The sequence below is a fragment of the Macaca thibetana genome, chromosome 8, assembly GCF_024542745.1.
Source record: "Macaca thibetana thibetana isolate TM-01 chromosome 8, ASM2454274v1, whole genome shotgun sequence".
Classification (NCBI taxonomy): domain Eukaryota; kingdom Metazoa; phylum Chordata; class Mammalia; order Primates; family Cercopithecidae; genus Macaca; species Macaca thibetana.
In genome coordinates this window covers 37,845,611-37,863,871 of record NC_065585.1, presented here as the reverse complement: position 1 = coordinate 37,863,871, position 18,261 = coordinate 37,845,611, and the positions used below count along the sequence as shown (strand labels likewise).

At 36.4% G+C, this 18,261-nt stretch overlaps 1 protein-coding gene across 2 annotated transcripts in view; it reads right to left on the bottom strand.

The window, feature by feature from the left end:
* The window catches only part of ANGPT1 (angiopoietin 1), a 250,076-nt gene that overhangs the window by 97,168 nt on the left and 134,647 nt on the right, over positions 1-18,261 (bottom strand). The window lies entirely within an intron of this gene.

Sequence of the window (18,261 nt, the reverse complement as noted above, 5' to 3'; positions counted from 1 at the left end):
CAGCCATCTGGCAGGGATCCTCTGCATCTCTGGGAGTTGGAGAAATGGGAGCAGAGCACACAGGAATCCAGTTGTCAATAAATTCCTAATATACTGATAATATATTTATAATAATCCCAATCGTAATGACAATTTGCACTTGGATCACACTTTCTCATTGTTGACATTCTCCATTTAGCGTTTATAGCAAAGATGTATCACAGTCAGCTTTATTGTTCTGTTTCTTTTATAGATGAAAACATAGAATCAGAGAGGGCCAGTGATAAACCCAAGGTTGTTCAGCAAGAATGCAGCCAAATTCCCATACTAATTTAAATCGAATTATTGGTGCTCTAGTTTTTCCATTACACCATACTGACCACTTATCTCAGAAAAATTCAGCCTCCTGCTTCCATTTTTGTAATGATAAATGAAAGATCACACTGCTTTGGGGGAATGGGATGAGGAGTGGGAGGAAGGATGATGTCCAAAACAAAAACCTTTAAAGGAATATTAAAATATAGGTAATGATGTATGAAATGAGCTTCAAAGCCTGAGAGGTGGCTATAATCATTCTCTGTGCTCCTTCGCAAGCTCAAAAATAGGACTGAAAGTACAACCCATATAGCAGCATTTCCCCTTCTTGCTTTGGGTAATATTTAGTCCTTTATGGTGCCATCTTAGAGAACAGTATAGTGCTAAAATAAATGGTGCCATAGGAACCATGGAGAATTATGAGGTGACTTACTGCAAGGGAGGCTATGAGGTACCTGGGAGAATAAAGCTGAACATATCCATTATTTGAAAAATACAAAAGAAACCTGTACCTCCCTGTCAGTGCACTTAATTCCTCCACCACTGTGTGATCACTACATTTTATTACTCAATTATACATATAGGGAAATTGCATCCTAGAGAAGTCAGATCCAAGGCCACACACCACAAAAACAGTCAGACTTGGACTTGAGCACTGAAGTCCTTAACTCTCATACCAACACTTTCAACCACTTGATAGCTCTGCCAAGTCGTGCTTCACAAGCCGGGTTCCAAATCATTAACAGCTACGTGATTTTTACTGATTTAGTGAACCATAATACATCCACTATTTCATAATCCATCGTAAAATTATTATCATGTAATAAATATAGTCTAAATGTAAATTCCCCTTTGTAAAGCTTTGGCAGCTCACTTGCTAACATCATCCCTTGCTTATTTCTATTTATCAAACACGAATCTGTCCCATGCTAACGAAAATGAGTTTTCAATCAAACTCATATTATTATTAATACATCCTAAATTCATTCTTGGTCAATATAACATAATTCCCCTTCATTCTTTTTCCCCCAAATTAGACATAGGAGGAAAAAAAATCCAACCTATAAAAGTTTATTATAAAACAAATACAAAATATATTAGAATAAATCTCTGAAAATTATCAAAATGTGAGGCCTACAGGCCAAATCTTGACTTTACTCCAATTGAACCAACATATTTAAACAACAAGAGGCAAGTAGAGAAAAAGAGGGTATGACAGCATAATAAAAATCTGTCATTTTGGATTCCACATCCTATGTTCCCTTTTTCCTAATAGCATTCCTTAACTTTCTTTTGGGAAATTATCTTTTTGCCCTTCAGAACAAATGCTTCTGGTAGAGTTGTCCCACCCCAGCATCACGAATGAGTACAGGTTCTAACCTGGCAAGTCAGAATGTTCTGCTCTTACTTCATAAGTGTGAATTGCTCAAGAATGGGAAGACATCACAAGAAAGGCCATTAGCCTCAGTTCTGAAATTTCATCAAACTCGTTTACAAAATAACTTTGTTTTCCTCTGTGGTTAATAAGCTGGTGACATATGCCCAATACAGTTGATGCCCGATTTTGCCACCACAAAACCAGAGTCACCCAAGAATGAAGCTGACTCAGAAAGACAGATGTTAGATAGGGAGATAGATAGATAGATAGATAGATAGATAGATAGATAGATAGATAGATAGATAGACAGATCAATCAATCTATGTACATACATAGATACCTGGATGCATACATAGATAGACACAGAGTCAGGTGATACCTTTTGAGCACCTGGACCTAGCTCTATTTTTAGCTAGTTCCACCCTTGGACATTCAGTCGTAAGTTGCATGATCTAACATTCTCCCATTGAGCAGCCAACCTTTTTTCCCCTTCAATCACATTGATTTAGGTTTTTAACACTTACAACCAAGATTTTAGATCTTTACCTTTGATCAATGTTTAGCAGAAGACATTTCAGGCAGGAAAACATTAACAGTATGTTCCTCACTTTTCCAAGGAATTTGAGGTTATACATAAGTGTATGTATCTTAAAAAATTATAGATATGTCTCCATTATAAAGATAATAGCTATCACTCATAGCTGACAGTTATCAATTGCCTACTATGCAACAGGCACTGAGCTACATGTTTTCCTTTTATAAACTATGCAACAGGCACTGAGCTACATGTTTTCCTTTTATAATCACACTTAAACCTCACAATTATGTATGTTATAGTTGCTGTATAGATAGACTATTGAGGCACAGAAACCCCCAAACAACTTGCTCAAGAACAAGCAAGAACTCAACTCGCAGCTCCAAAAGCCATGTTGTTAACCTCTAACCTATTTAGCCTATAGCACTGCTTCATTATGCTATGCATTTTATTATGTAGCTCTTAAAGCTTGAGTGTTCATCAAAACTATGTGGGGAGAATTTTAAAATGCAGATGGAGGTACAAAACACCAGAAATCTTTAAGGTCATGTACTGGGAAACTGTACATTTTATAAAGCTTCCCAATGTAATTCTTATTCAGGTAAAGAATCAGTGCATCTCAAAGTGTGGTCCATAGAATAACTGCCTGTATGAGACCTGCTTGTGAATAGCCATGAAATGAGGAGTTTGCACTAGGATGCAAATTGTCTATGTCACTAAGCACACTGTTTAGTTCGTTCACTTGATGTGTGTATATACAAACACACATGCAAGACTTTCTCAATGAAGAAAGTGATGCTCTAGTTTGTATTCTGGTGCAAACTTCTTAACATATTTCCTAAATGACAGCAATGTCCTTGAGTAACTCTGATTTAAACCATCAAATTTACTTTGAAATATCAGATTCCCTGCTTATCGAGAAATCTGACTTTCTATGCAAATTTTCCTCCTGAGAGAGTTCACTGATCAGTGAACTCCAATACAAGATCTGCTTGATAATTGTACATCATTTTCTTATGCCGTTGGTTAGCAGGAGTCTGTTCCCAGAGTTTGACTTGCTCCAGGTGTAATAATAATCATGTAGCCTAGTCTTCACAGGGAGGACACCCTCAGCATAGGTGGCTACATCAAGGTTCAGTCTTTTTGTATCAGCTGTTGACCATTCTGTATTATTGTGCTTTCTGTAACTATAAAGGTTGACACCAGCAAAGCAAAGTAACTATTTCATGCTAGCATTCATCGCAACCATAAAGTGCCTCTCAGTTCTGCTGACCCTGTTGTAGAAATAAAGTAAGTCTCCAACCTATACTAAAATGCTCATTTAGGCTGCCATGATGAGTAGCATGAATATAGCTCTAGTTAATTATTTTTTAATCAAATGGGGCTGCCTTCTCCAGGAGTAACTGCCTTTTAATGCAAAATCTAATGGCACACTTAAGTAGCAAGAACCAGATGTAGTTGATTTAAAGACTGAAGCAGGAGGCAGAAGTCAAATACACAATGTGTGATTAATAAGGAGGACTGCTTTCATCTTATCTCTAAACATTCCTCTGTAGATCTATAACTGTGAAATCCATCTTGATGTGCCATAGCAGCCAGGTTCAGAAAAGATTTGTAACAAATTTGATTGTCTTCATATATTCGCTACTGGTTTTAAAATATGTTTACAGAAAATGACAGCTACTTTAAGGTTCAATATTTTATAAACATCTAAGATGTGAATTTTAAGCTTAGAAGTTGCTGATCACAAGAGCTAATGAGTTATAATGTAGGAGTCTCTAAATCTGAATCATAAAATTATTTGAGTATACTGCCATGCCAGAGTTTTATAAATTATTGGCCAAAATGCTAGGAAGAGGATTGTAGAATTCGATTTGAAATGAAATGACAATAAATGATGACTTTCAAGGAAAAAAAATGTTGCATTTGTAAAGTGATTTAATATTTGCATAGCCTTTGTACACATTGTCTGACTTGATCCTTATACCAAACTTACAAGGAGAGAATTGATTCCATTTTATAGTTTAAAAATTTGAGGCCTTCAGTGACTTTGTAGAAATCAAAGAAAAGTCAGACATCAAAGAAAAATCTCAACTCTATCTTCTGATGTTCTACTAGCCTCAGAGTTGTGGGAAGTGTTCTGTTATTGGACTAGCTGCCTGGATGATTGGTTGATAATTTCAATTTTAGTCAGCTATTGCATGTTCATCATTATAATATAACATAATATATTATAATATTTATAATATTTATTCCTTTGAGGAAAAAATGCATCATTAGAGGGTAATTACTTTCACTTGGCTTCACCATAGTGGCGACCAAGTTAATTTGAGGTGGGATGAGAACCCCTAGGGCCAGGTATGTGGAAAGCTTACTTTGCCAGTACTTTTAATAGAAGGGAATCATTAAAAACCCTCTCATTAGTTCTTACCTTTTTTTCTTAGTAACGTAAGTTTATTTTGTTCTGCTCATTCTATTTCTTGCCAACCATTGTAAAATATAATACCGGGAATAACAATAATACACAAAGCCTCTACAAAGGCTAGATATGTACCAGCTTTTACAAATACACCGTTCGTTGAATCTTTAGAACAATCCAGGTACTGTAAGTATTATTTTCCTCATTTCACTGATGTCTAAACAGAGGCTCACGGAAGTTAAGTAAATCGTCTAAGATCACACAGTGGGTTGTTGGCAGCGCTGGTATGTTGCTTTGAGGCTATATTTCCCAGTAGCTCCATTCTGAAGGAATGTCACTCATCAAACGCAAGCATATTATTACCAATGTTAAAAATAAATTCTGATAATACACTATATTCCTGCACAATATATGTAAAAATGAAAGCTACAGAAATGATGAGGTGAAACTTGTTCAAAGATTGATCAGTTTTTAATGTATACATTTGCATATTGATTGATGGCTGTACTATCTTAGGAGGAAATATTACCCATGGTGAGAAAGCAAATATCCAGTCAGCTGTATGAAAAGTCTTAGTGTTAAGTAGGCAAAGAAAACATATTTTTAAGAAGGTAATATAATCAGCCATTTGTAGTTCTCTCATAAATCGCATACCCCTGTCTTTTGCCCAATGAGCAGGGGAGAATTGATGTTATCATTCTCCGTCATGAGAGAGAATTTTGGGAGAGCTTTTACTAGACTCTCAAAACCCTTGGGGGCTTCAGGTTCATGAGAACCAAAATCTGTGTGAGATTATGACATGTCTTGTATGTGAAATGCATTCTGTATCATTTCACTTCAAGAGACCACTTCAAGGGGTCTCTTAAACCAGAGCATATCTTAAAGCACAAAGAATATAATTTCTCCATGTAATTCTTAAGAAAATAACATTTTAAACCCTATAAAAATTGACAAAGGCATTGCTTGCTTAAAATATGGTGCAGATTAAATGGACCCTCATTGGATGTTGGTGCATATGGTATCACTCAGTTATGGCAAAACAACCATGAAATAAAGCAAAAGGGTAAATATGGGAAAGCAATAAAAAGGTAAAACAATGCAAAAAATGCCTTAAATGTTGATGGTTTTATCTAATCTCATTGTTCCATAAATCAATGGCAATATTGAAAATGCAACTATATCTAGGTTTATGGCCTTATTTAAAAAAAGACAGCTGAAGCCAAGTATATTATTTTCAGGGATTTCTATTCTAAATCTCCCAATACACTATTTCTTTCATGAAATGGAGAAATATAATTGTCTTTTTAGACAATAGATCTATTTAGCTAACATTTAAAATGGTTTCTGTACTGATACACATGCCATGGATCCCATTTCTCATTTTGATATCTGAAAGGATATTTACTATTTATGGAAGAAAGAAAACCATTAGTACAAGAGAGCTGAAAGAGGCATTAAATATTATGAGCTCCAAGGATCTCGTTTTATAGATGTGGTGACTGAGGTTCAGAGAGGTTATAGAAAGCAAGGTGAAACAGCTAATTAATGTCAGATGTCAGGTCGTGGCCCCTCTGTGTGTGGGAAACCCAGGCTCACATCACTAGGCTGCGCCAACAGCAATGACTGTCGGTATCTTAGACCCACCCAATAGTTCTTTTCCAATTCCCTGGTTCCTGCTAGTTGCTTTGCCTTTGTTGACTCCTGATTTGGATCTCCCCTTTCGCCATCTCATGCTCCATACACTTTAGGGGTCTTGACTTCCTTTGCTGGACTCTGTTCTTGCTTCCTACCATTGATACCCATCAGCTGCCCCCTGGTCACTGAGCTTCAGCAACCACTTGATTGTTTTCCTTCAGAGGCATCACCTCACAAGTGGCAAAAAACAGAACTAAATTCTAAAATTAGTTCAGGCTTATCACCCCCTGTGTCAGTTCAGTTTAGTCTTGGCATATATGTGGTAAGTGTGTGCTATGTACAAAGCCTGGTGCCAAATCCTACAAGTACAAAGAGTTGAGTCTAGTAGGAAATAGAAACATGTGAATGAGTCATTTCAACAGAGTTGGTGAATGGAGTCTGCCTCTGACTATGTTTCTTTCTGTAAATATTCTTTCTGCTTGATAGGGAGATGCCCTCAAATACTGATATTAATAATGTCCGTGGATGTTTGTTACTCGGCCTCCAAGGGAATAGTAGCAACATCCCATTGAGGCATATGTAGAAGCTATCAAGGGCAACCCAGAAAATCCCACAGGAACAAATTATCCTGCCATTGCTTTTTTTGGTAATGATTCTTGTGGGACCACATATTTGTGGCTGCTGAAAGTTGCCAAAGTCATTTACATTGCTCCCAGAGTTGGGCCAGGACCCAGGAAAGTCATTCTCTCTTTGTATAAGCAAATGTCTCCTGTGCCAAAACACATTTTACTAACCTGGCACCTCTCTTCTACACCTACCTTCTCACGCTAGTAAAATGTCAGAGTCATGGAACCTCAAGCATATCAGTATGTCTGCTTAATTTTTCCCTTTACCTTTTTTTAAAAGGCACATGGCATATAAAAAGCACATTCAGCCTTGAGTCAGGATATCTGGATTGTAATCCAGGTACTATCATTGATATACTCCATGGATTTGCAGAAATCACTTAAGCAATTTGGGTTTAAGTTCTTCATCTATGAAATAAAGGGCTGGATTCGATCATTTCTAACAACTCACGAAGCTCTCAAACTCTTTGATTTAAAACTTCCTTTATAAAGTACAAGAGTCTATAAGGTTTGAATTTTAATTTGTTATTGAAAATTGAAATCTGAATGTATATATCCATAAAATATAACATACATATCCTTAATGGCAGTAACGAAACAATGATACTAGAAACAACAGCAAAGCCCTGGACTGGATCATGTCTCCATAGCAGGCACATCTGTTTTAAGATAAAGAGCTAGAATCTCTGAATTGCTTAATCCCCAGGCACCATTCTGTCCCAAATATATTCCTTGTCTTTCTCCAACACTTTGGCTTTGTGTCGATGATTGTTATCACAATTAATGGTACCATTACCACCTATCTGTTTATCCAAGCCACAGGGAATCACCTTGATTAGTCTTTTCCTTCTTTTTCTATATTAAATCCACACCAGATTGTGTTGCTGGTTTGTTTGTTTGTTTGTTTTTGAGAGGGAGTCTCACTTTGTCACCCAGGCTGGAGTGCAGTGGGGTGATCTCAGCTCTTTGCAACCTTCGCCTCTTGAGTTCAAGCGATTTCCGGCCTTGGCCTCCCAAGTAGCTGGGATTATAGGCACAAGCCACTTAGACACAGGGTTTTGCCATGTTGGCCAGGCTGGTCTTGAACTCCTGACCTCAGGTGATCCACTTGCCTGAGTCTCTGAAAGTGCTGGGATTATAAGCATGAGCCACCATGCCCCACCAGCTGCCGTCTCTTGAAGGCTGCCTAGGTCAATCCCTCTCCCACTTCCCTCTCTCCCTACTAATATCACTTTATACTCACAGTCACTGACTAAGGTCAGACTCTCATTTTTCTTCTGGATTTGTTAATGGCCCCATAACTGGTCTCCTGACTCCAGACTTGCCTCTTCCAATCCATCATCCATGCCATCGCCAGTGGGATCAATCTAAAGCACAGATTTGGCTTGTCATGTCACTGCTCAAACTCTTTCAGTAGCTTCTACTACCCGCAGATAATGTCACAACACTGTATTTCTTATAGATGATTCTTGACAATCTGGACCCTGCTTCTCCCACTCTACATGTACTTTATGCTCCAGACACACCAAATGACCACAATATTTTCATTTCACTAAGCACACACTCTTTTTGACTCATGTCTTTGCATATGACTTTGCTCCAACTGGAATGCTTCTTTTCCCCTTCATTCTCCCTTTTCTTGGGCTAGGTCCTATTTTTCAAAACTCAGTTCAAGCTTTTCCTCCTCTAGGAAGCCTCTCATCAATCTTCTCTCTGTAATATCGTTCCTTTCTACTTCTAGAGCATACTGTGCCTCTGTTTTTCATAATAGCCTTGCTCACCACCCTTCCTTTCTACTTCTAGAGCACACTGTGCCTGTTTTTCATAATAGCTGTGCTCACCACCCCAGTACAAGTTCCTTAAGTACAAGCACTACCTGGTTCAACTTGGTATCACTTCCTTTCACTGCCTGGCACATAATGGGGCCTCAATACCATTTAGATAAATAATTTAATGCATAAATGAATTTGTGTATGAAAATACTGAGTCTCCCATTGTGAGTTTAGCCTAATTCCATTTGTTTCTCTAAGTAAGAAATATCATATTAGCAATTATCAATGATCCCCTTTTGAATGGCAAAGGAACCAGGGTAAATGATGTGAAAGTACATAGACCTGAAGACAAATATCCTCACTTTGTGGACCACATAACCCCATCTTGTCTTACCATGTCTTTCTACTTTGCTGTTCCCAATCATCTCGCCTATGAGTCATTGTTTAAATCAAGTAAGATCGATGAAACACATTGAAAACTAACCATGTTTTAATCATTGCTCCATACATAAAAGCAAAAGAAGTAAAACTTAACGCTGTTCATTGAAATGGCTTATAACATAAGCATGCTACAAATGCTGGACTGAAGGTACCAATGTCCTGCTTGCCTTCCTGCCTGCCTGATGGGTAGAATAAAGAAAGGAACAAAGCCTCTCAGTGAGGGAATCTAATAAGTCTTTCCAGAGGCCGTCCCAAAGGAATATAGAAGGAAGGGCATACATTTCTTCTGTCTCCCTTAATATTAAAAAAAATTGGCCTTATGATCATGATACCGCATTCTGGCCTAGGCAACAGAGTTAGAGCTTATATCTGAAAAAATACAGTCTGGAAAAATTGAGGGCTAGGGGTTAAGAAAGGACTCTGGGAAGACTTTGACAGCATGCAAGGAGCTGTGCTTGCTTAGGCAAGATGACTCTCCTGCCTACCTCCTGAAATGTGCTTCTTGGGAAATCAAGAGATAAATCAGCCAGCAGCAAGAGCATGCCATTGGTGCCATACCACATACATGGGGCAAGGGCACAGCATCAGACTTTTAATATGAGATTCATGTAGAAGGTAAAGACAGATAATTTCTGTGCACTTTACCATATTTTCATGTAGAAGTCAAAGACGGATAACTTCTGTGCACTTTACCATATTTTCAGACACACTAAGCATAAAGTTTACCCATTTAATAACATATATAAGAGCATATGTTGTATGTACATATGTACATACATACAAATACCTCTGCACAATTATGCTCTTGGACACACATATATTTCCCTATTCCCAACCTACATGTGTCCAGTTCTACATTCATACTTTGTAGTTATATTCATTTCATTGCAGTTTATTTTCTTAAAGATTCATTTAAAATAACTAACGCATCACTCATCTTTGAATGAGGCATATTTGATGTAAAATGTAATCACTTTAGATAATGCCCATTAATCTGTCATGGACAGCTCCAGTATTCTGCCTAACAACCCAGAAATCTTTTTCCCAAATTCTAAATTTATACTTAGATGACAGAAGAATGGAAGAATTACAAAGCAACTTGGTATGCATTGTTTTTACAACAATAAGAGGGATCTTTTTTTAACTAAACAAGATATTGTTTCAAACAAAATTACAAACATGTCTCCCTTTACTGTAATGCTTTTTACTTTCTTGCTTATCTGAAATGCAATTTAACCCCCTGCATGCTACACAAAATACATTCTGTTTCACTTAAAAAGAGAAAGCTTTGACATTTGAACTATAGACCACCCCAGAAGCTAGTAGGTTGTGAGGCATTGATGGGGTAAAAGGTTCTCCAGTAGATAATTCTTCTAAAAAACATTTTCTGCAAACCACACTTTTTTCTCCTCTGACAAATGACAACGATGCAAACACATAGCTTAAATGATGATCCTCTAAAGGAAATCTTCTACATTAAATGAAACATTACAGGACAGATCATGTAATTTAAATACCCAGCAGATGATATGAGATACTCAGGAACAGAAGTTTGAAAGCCTTAATAATTAGGGGATTTACAGATTTTTCAGGAATACCATGACTAGGTAGAAAATTGCCATCATTTTACTCTGGTATTTTGTATGAAATTGGACGGTATTAACACTTAAAATCAAATATCTTTCAATAAAACCTCGTCACTATTCAACACTCTGACTTTTTAGGCTGTTATTACTCTTTCATTTATGCTACTTCTTTTCTTGCTTACAATGAAGCTGCTTTGTTGGTCGTCTTTCTCTTCTGAAATATCTTGTTTGTGGGTTTTTAAAATTAATTTTCTTTCATCTGCTTAAAGTAAAATAAATGATAAAAGTGTGTGTGTATATATGTATAATGTGTGTGTTTTCTCCCACAATATAAGATTACTCAATGGAACATATAGTAAGTTTGTACAGGCATAAAACTGTCAATGTCATTGTATAATAAACATTCCAAAGCATTGTGTGTGAGGTTCAACTAATTTTTTTCTGTGTGTATATATGTATAATGTATGTGTTTTCTCCCACAATACAAGATTACTCAATGGAACATATAGTAAATTTGTACAGGCATAAAACTGTCAATGTCATTGTATAATAAACATTCCAAAGCATTGTGTGTGAGGTTCAACTAATTTTTTTCTGAATAATATTTGTTGAGTAGTTCTTATTTAAATTACCCTTAGTCCAAGTATTGGAAGAATTACTAGAATAGAAAAAGTCATTCAAAGCGTAAGAAAGGGATAATGATTGCTGACATCTTATAAATGCAATACAATCCCTATTTTTTTCTCACTTTGATCAAAGGACTACAGACAGTGGGCATTGTTTCATCTTTTGACAAAAGCCATTTTGGTGCCCTGGTGATGCTTGTTACATCCCAAGTGCTATTGGATGAGAGACCAAATTAGCATTACAATGAACTAGCTTCTCTGAGAATTAACTATACACCACAAGAGAATGAAACAAAGCATGAGTAACTGCGAAAATACCTGCTCTCGTGACTACACGTATTGCCAGAGGAATTTTGTAAAAGTCAGTTTTAAAGACTCATTAATCTAGTTTTGGCAGCTGTAGATCACCTCCCAGTGTTCCTCCTGATTTAGTCCCCATCCCCAACAAGCTGGGAGCACTGGACACTTTATATATTCATTAACTGAAAGAAGCCTAGGCTAATTTATTGGAAAGTCTAAATCCTGGGTTCTTATGATCATGAAATGTGGATAATAGAGACCAGAAAGCTGCCGTAGCTACTTAACAAACATCACACTTTGACATATTTATTTTGGATGTTTTCATTTTTAGTAAGAAATAAATTACTACATAGAAAATTAAGGTGCCTCCTGTTCCACAATCAGAATATAACCTTTATTCTGAAGTTGATGTGGGCTTTTACTCTGTAGGTTTACATTGAAAATAATATACTGTCTAGTACATTTTCATGATGTACAGAAATGTTACCTTATTGCATGATTTCTTCATTCTCTTATTTTTAAATCAATATTATGTTTTTGAGACTTAGATATATTAACAGTATTGTTTTACTATGAATTACAGGACTGAGTTAGATTTAGTAATTCTAACTGCTAATAAAACATTCTCATATCCCAACGCCTGACTTACTCTGAAGAGAGGAGTCCAATGTCTTTCAGATTCCTGTTAACCCTGAGTTCTAGCTCAGACACAAGAAGAAACAAATTGTTTCTCAGACTCTCACAAAGCCCCCAGGGTCTCTTCTCTAAGGATCTAAAGGAAAGCTGTGTAATGAATCTTCCCCTATTTAAATACTATATCTCAAGAATCTGAATGAATACTTTTTAAATTTGGCAAATAGTTATTTCCCATAGAGAGCAATTAGGGGGCTGAGAAAGAAAGGAAACAAGTTACCAGAACTAAACATTGATTCTATAGTTATTCTCAAACATAAATTACTACATTAAGAGTTTAAAATAACCATGACCACAATTATAAAGACAGCTCTCCCAACTTCCTAGCAGCATTCCATTGAATAGACTAGTCAGTCTAGATTTTAAGGTGCAAAGTGGCTTAAATATACCAGCTTTCCATGGCTTACAAACAAAGAAACAAAACCCTTTCTGTTCAGCATAGTACACAGTATACAAAATGATATATTTAGCATGTTCTCAATTATGGTAAGTATATTCAGACACAAATGTGTATGCATTTGAAAAAGAAAAGAAATACTGAATTGTCAACAGTGCCTGTCTCTGGCTGACGGGAATACAGGTGAATTTTATTTTCTTCTTGAAATGGTTTGGTTGGTTTTCTCCATTCTTTAGAAAATGAGAATTTAATTTTATATCAAGAAATAAAATAAAGAACCAGAGAAAGAAAGCAATGTGCTTGGAATGCATTCATTCTTAGTAGGAAACTTACAAACATCTGGCAGAGTTTAGTGGTGGCCTGGTTGGAGAAGTTCTAGAAAACTCTGCTGCCCTCCATAGACATTCCCCACTGGCTCAGCCAGTTTTCCTCCTCTAGTCTTGCTCCCTACCTGCCACCCCTAATTCTCTGGTTTCATAAGAAGTCAAGAAAACAAACAAATAAGAAGAAATAAACAAAAGAGCCAAAACAGCTGCAAGTAGGTCTTTAACAACGGGAGAGGGCTGGGTGCAAAGCCTGTAACAATAGCCTTTGTTTTTTGAGTACTTGTTGTGGATCAGCCAATGAGGTAAGGTCTTGAGGTTCTTCCTTTAATTATTTCTCACAGCAGCCCTTTGAAATAGGTATGGTTACCATCTCAGACCAATGAGGTGGCAGAAGTGATGAGAAGTTCAGTAACATGATTATGACTACAGAACCCAAATGTTGCAGTCAATATTCAGACTCAAGTCTCTTTGATGCCCAGGTCACTCTCTTTCCACTTTATTCAGCCCCATGTTCTTGGTTAGGGCAAGAATTACAAACAGGCCGTTTGCTGCCCAAGTTCAAACAGCCAAAGTGTTTTGACTAGCACATTATTTTTTAAAATATGGTTTCAAGCCTTTAACAAGAGTATGTAATCTCTAGTTATCCACAGCCCATACCTCTCTTGGATATAAAACTTCTGGTCCTTTTAGCTATTAAGGTGAGTTGCCCAGATCCTAACGGCATTTGAGTTGCCATCAGTAAGGGGGAAATGAAGGCACCTAACATTTGATGATCACCGTCAGGCAGTAAAATAGTCTTCGTATACTTGTCATCCTTGTAAAAATACAATGAAGAGTCCCCCTCACCACTCTCATGCTTAGAAATACCGAAAGAATGATTGAGTCAACATGTGGTAAGACATTTGAGGCCTTTGTAAGCCCAGCAAAAATATGAAACATAATTATTTTATATGACAAGTTGACTTATTCTTTCCTCAGCTCCATAGTGACACGCTATTTATGGCCACATTAATTATCCTTGCTGAAAAGCATTAGCATTTGCTTTCATTTACTCAATCAAAACAGAGACGTCATCTTCACAGGTCATATGGATTAGTGTCATGTTTGTTCTCCGGTTCATTACACCATAATTCTTTCAAATAAGCACAAATATCAAGAAAATATGGATTCTAACATTATTATATGCACATTAAAAACATATTCTCATAGAATGAGCTCTAATATTATGATTTTTTTAAAGTTTACCAACAAAATCCAATCAATATTCAAACAAGCCATTTTTCTTTGGGAAATAGTGTTTTGTTCTTTACTAAACTAAAATATGTTGTACTGTAAATTGAACCTGCTGAGCTGAAATAATTTTATCTCAAAAATCTTTTAGTCGTTAAAAGCAAAGTTATGCTTAAAAAAATTTGCAGATTGTGTGTATATATATATATGTATAGAATCTTAAATTGGAATATATACAGAATATATACAGATCTATCTATAAATATACAATATATGCATACATATGTATCTGTATATCTATATCTATAACTTCAGAATATATGTATATATTATATACCAATATAGGATATATCTGGGATGGAATAATAGTAAATTGAAAGTGCCATATCTTATTAAGTATGTATAGAAACACAGAATGGTAGTTTAAATATCAGCAAAGACAGGCTGGGCACGGTGGCTCATACCTGTAATCCCAGCACTTTGGAAGACCAAGATGGGCAGATCACCTGAGGTCAGAAGTTTGAGACCAGCCTGGCCAACATGGTGAAACCCTGTCTCTACTAAAAATACAACACTTAGCTGGTGTGGTGGCAGACGCCTGTAATCCCAGCTACTCAGGAGGCTGAGGCAGGAGAGTCGCTTGAACTCCGGAGGTGGAGGTTGCAGTGAGCTGAGATTGCACCACTGCTCTCTGGCCTGGATGACAAGAGTGAGACTACATCTCAAAATAAATAAATAAATAAACAATAAATAAATATCAACAAAGACACACAGATACATACACATATGTAGATGTGTATATGTATTATACATTTTCACATACTTTCTTTATAAACACATTTCAATGAACATTTACTCAGTAAGTTTTATATGTGTCCTATGCTAACAGGCATTGTGTCATGAATACATAAATATGAAAAAGATGCAGTTCTTGCTTAGTCCCTGGCAAGTGAGAAAAACAAGTATATAAACAGACATTAAATTAGTAGTTGTTAAAGTAGAAATATTCTCTACAAAATTGTAAAAAATATATTCCAAGTTTATAAAACACATGACACTTTTATTCCAGATACTCATAGAGAAGAAATAGATTTTCAAGGACTTATCAGTAAATTCAGAATTACTTAGTACGAATGTGTCTTCGAAAAATACGTACTTCATCAGCCTTTTTTTCTGTTCTGATGTGCATTCCCAACCAGGGCTGGCTGTTCTCAGAATTCACAGCTTTAATATTAAAATTGTAACATCATCATTAGCTCCAGGAAACCATGAAGCCCAAACGCCATAGATTCTAGGATCTCATTGAGGCCTTTTGCATTCTTGACTTCTTAAAGCCAATGGTTCTCATGTCACAGAGATGTGTTTAATATGAGATGTGTTATATTAAAAAGTCTAGTGAGTTTGCTAGAAAACTACCATTATATGAAGAAATTATACATTTGTTTTTCATAATTCTCACCATTTTATTTTTTTCTGTAAAAAAGGAAGAGTCAGAGAATATAAGTAATTTCCCAAAAGACGTACAGTTACATGAGGCTTATCCAGTTTGTCTAGGGTTGGGTGAATCCACACCAAGCCTATCTTCTCAGCTGTAAGAATTTCTCATATCAAAAATAGAGAATCTTTGCAATCTACCTGACTTCTTCCAAAATGGGGGAAAGGTCTTGGTGAATTCCCACAGGCAGGTAGAATCCTGCGGCACGAAGAGCTATTTTTAACATGGTGCCGTGGAGAGCTCCCAGAATGTGTCAGCAGGGAACCTGAGTGCTTTTTTATTTATTTATTTTTCACTTGTCAGCCATATGAACTTTAAGGTATTTTACTTCTGTGAGATAAATATTTCTCATCAGTAAAGCCATCATGCTAATTGTACCTGTCCTAAACATCTCAAAAGTTTCTTTTAATGACCAAATGAAATGACACATGTCAAAATGCTTGGTCAGTTGTAAGGTGCTATGTAAATGTCAGATACTTACTCTTTGATGTGGGTAGGTTGGAAGAAGCAGTTAGAAAATCTATTTGAAGTGTGAGATCTCTGGTGTAACTGCATATGCAGTTATCAGTAAGACGGCAATGAACAGCTAATGTTAGCCATCATATTATTGCTTTTTCAAAGTTCTGATTTATACTTACGTGAGAAGCAGCACATGTGAAGCAGTGTTTGAGAAAGAATAATAAGCTTTGGACTCTGAAAGCTCTAACCTGGCAACTGGTTAGCTGTGTGACTTTGAGCAAGTTGCTTTCCCTCTCTGTGCTTTACCTTCTGCATCTAGAAAAAGCAAAGAATAATGCACCTGCATCATAGTATTGTTTGAGGATTAAATAAGAAAAATCAAAAATATATCTAAATTGAAAAATAAAATAACAAGCTTCAAATGGGAAGAACAGGATTAAACTTCCTCAGTGGGCATGGATGTGAGAGATGGCATTGGACAGTAAAAAAAAATAAAATTAATAGGAATTTGTTACAGAGGCCTAGCTTCCTAATACTTATTAAAACTGTGACTATGAACAAGCCATTTAACTACTCCAAGCCTCAACTTCCTCATCTGTAAAGTAAATATAATAATATCTACATCAAAGCAGTTTTGTCAAGAATGAAACTATTTCATTAACTGTAGCTATAAAAATATAGTCCCCTGACTGATACTTACTGCCTGCCTAATGCTAAAGAGTTAAGCAAATCTAAGTATCTTTTCTTTTAACACTCTTTCAGGACATCTATGTACTACAGACTGGCCATAAATTCTATAGGTAATAATATCCTATTGCATTTTAACGTAATGTCAGAAAACCATTTACTGTATACATTTATTAATTTTTCCAGCCTAAAGACCACCAGTGGACTTACTCATTTGTAATTTTTTATATAGCAAGCAAGTATCCACAAGAATGTTTTTAGTTACATGATTAAATAAAGAAGTGCTAAGCCCCTGAGTTTTATCAAATAATACAGTGGTTAATATTATTATTACTACGATTTTTTGAGACAGAGTCTCACTCCGTCACCCAGGCTGAAGTGCAGTGGTGCAATCTCGGCTCACTGTAACTCCGCCTCCCAAGTTCAAGCGATTCTCCTGCCTCAGCCTCCTGAGTAGCTGGGATTACAGGTGTGCGCCACCATGCCCAACTAATTTTTATATTTTCAGTAGAGACAGGGTTTCGCCATGTTGGTCAGGCTGGTCTCAAACTCCTGACTCCAATCTAGCCACCTGCCTTGGCCTCCCAAAGTGCTGAGATTACAGGTGTGAGCCACTGTGCCCAGCCCAATGGTTAATATTGGCTCTTCATTGTCTTCTCATTGATAACTGTATATGCACTCACACCAAAGAATTCATATTTCTAAGGGACTTTCAAACTGCTTCTCCCAATCTAACCACACCAAAGTATAAGTATCTGTCATTTGCATATAAAGAAACATCTTGTATAACATGTGCTAGTTGTTTCAAACCTTCAAAGGGAATTTTCTCCTTAAGCAATTTTAATCCAGAAATACCTGTAATTATGATTTCAATGATGAATAGGCCATAAAGTGCTAGGCCAGCAATGAATAAAGTAAGAGACTGCAGTGAATGGAGTTCCTAGATGCCTTTCAGAAAAGTACTGTGCAGGTATGGTGTGTAGGGAGCAAGGAATGGAGGAAGATTGCAGAAGGAGAAAAATAAAAGACATTCAAAACATTATAGTTAACACAAGTACCTGAGCATCTGACTTCAAGGAATGAAGCATACAATTATTCATATTATAAAAATATTAATCACCTTATGTAGTACACAAGGGCCCAGAGTAACAATATTGCAAACATTTAAGGTTTCTATTAAAACTTCCTGATAAATTGATAAATAAACTGATAAGCTGAAGCATTTCAAGTTACTGATGATACTATCAATGCAATGGTAAGACAAGGCAAATATGATATTAGAATAAATACAAAGCACATTTATTCATATGGTTCACTACCGGAAACTCAGCAAACTTGACAATGGGCGGCCTCAAATGGTGC